Consider the following 2,205-nt stretch of genomic DNA (forward strand, 5'->3'; position numbering starts at 1 on the left):
TGAAAGTTTTTGACTATTAATGCTAGGGCTGAGTGCAAGAAGGGCCTATGTCAAAAATTGTTCAAATGGAGATAAGGGTACCAGGGAGCTTGTGAAATATAGGTCTTTTAGTGCCACAATGGCCAATGTCGCCAGAGTCTTAGGGAGGATGCTATGTAGCAATGCAACATTAATTTTATTTTTAAAAGTGCTAATTATTACAGTATAAGAAAAAGTTACCAGTGTCATAGGAAAATATTCTTTACATATATTTTTTTTCACACTGCAAAGCAGCTGTTAGTTACTGACAAAGTAATTAAGTGATTGCTACTTGGCTTAAAAAAGCAATTACTCAGCCCTAGTTGCTTATACTACTCTTGTCTGACTTAAAACCTGATTAATTTTGTCATTAGCAGGTAATTATATCACTGGGCTGAATTAATATAGTATGCCGTTAGTGCAGGCTGTGTATCCGTTGTGATACGCAGGTCAAAATGTATGTCGTTGGGAGACTCTTGGAAAACTTTTTTTTTTTTTTCCTAATGAGTATTTTAAAAAGAAATTACAGCTTACTGAGAAAATAAATTTTACATCAGCACCGTCCATACAGTTAACAATAATACAGAAATAAAGAATGGAGGATTGATTTAAAAGAAAGGCGTACTGGTTTACATTTTGGGAGTGAAGCCATCTGTCACGAGGCGCTAATAAATCTGTCAAGTAATCACACCAGGATGTAAAGGCCTCGCCCTATCTCTCTCACACGCCAATAAATTCCAGCATGTTCTGGTTACAGCTGCCGGGTACACTTTTGCCGCTACTGAATGTATGGCGTAATTAAAGGCTTTTAGCATCGGATCGCAAAGTTCAGCACTGATCCCATTATTCTGGTATTGTACAAAGAGGATTATATGTAATGAAGTACATTGCTTTTTTATTTTTTTTATTTTTTGTTCATTGCAGGAGGAAGCAAAGGATAGAAGACCGTAATTACTCTTCCCTTCAAGGAAAAAAAAATAACTGAGATCTGTACAGGATATACAGTAGTATGAAAAGTAATATATATAAAACTGCAGGTATATAACAAATCATCATCATATTCTGATTGACTATGATTAAAAGAACTCAAGGTACCGTCATCCCTCTGCCACTCCTCTTACTTCTCTTCTGAGATTGGTCTGGATCTTCAGCACTATCTCTTATACACACTGGCCTGGAAGAATATATTAACACTAGGATATGGTACTAGTCACGAAGAAGTGCTTCGAGTCTATCACTGAGCTGTAAGCAGATTCCCACTAGAAGATGGTGCTAGTCACGAAGAAGCCCCAGTGGAAAAGACATAGAGCCACAGTGTTGTTTTATTGTCACAGAGCAGCAAAAAAAAATAATAATAAATAAAAAAAAGCAAAAGAAAAAAAGCAAAAAGGCGAGAATCCTCGCCGAAAAATGTTGAACGAAGTACGATGAATGTATTTGGTTGAACATAGGAGAATAGTGCTAATCACGAAGAAGTGCTAATGGAATTTATATAGAACCTTAGTGTTGTTTTATTCTGTCACTGAGCAGAGGGAAAAACTGCAAAATGAACAAATATCCTGGACAGATTTGGTGAACGAATTACAGTGAACATTTTTGGCTGTATTGCCAGCCCTCTGATCCACCCCTGAGGCTGTTCCATTAAGGAACTAATTCCATTTCCTTGTTTTCTGTGTGTGTGTGTGTGTGTGTGTGTGTGTCCAAGCCCTTTTCGTTTAGGTGTCACAGTTTGACCTAGTTGCAGTTTATTACCCACATTTTTCCCCTTCCCCAACACCCCCCCCCTCACCCTCCCTCTCTCTCTCTCTTTCTCTCTCTCCGTATACAGGCACACACACACACACACACACACACACACACATATATATATATATATATATATATATATATATATATTTACTTGTCCGACTTTGGGCAAAGGCTTCAGGGCCTATATCTCGGGGGCAGTAGCGTATCCCAGGGCCCAGTAGTCCTCCTACACCTCCACATGTCACCATTTCGGCGCTAGCACCCAACGTCCATACTGAATACATGCTAGGGCTGTCTCATACAGGACTGGTGTATTGGTATTAGCGGGGGTATTTTTACGGCATGTCGGCCAGTCATCTGGTAGATCAGGAAAGTCCGCTTTTTATGAAATTCAAATCCTTAAACTGTTTCTTGTCCCATCCGGTATTTTAGCTTGAG

Source organism: Coenobita brevimanus, chromosome 59 (genome assembly GCF_032717465.1).
Source record: "Coenobita brevimanus isolate Jiangsu-jjx chromosome 59, ASM3271746v2, whole genome shotgun sequence".
In the NCBI taxonomy this organism is placed as follows: domain Eukaryota; kingdom Metazoa; phylum Arthropoda; class Malacostraca; order Decapoda; family Coenobitidae; genus Coenobita; species Coenobita brevimanus.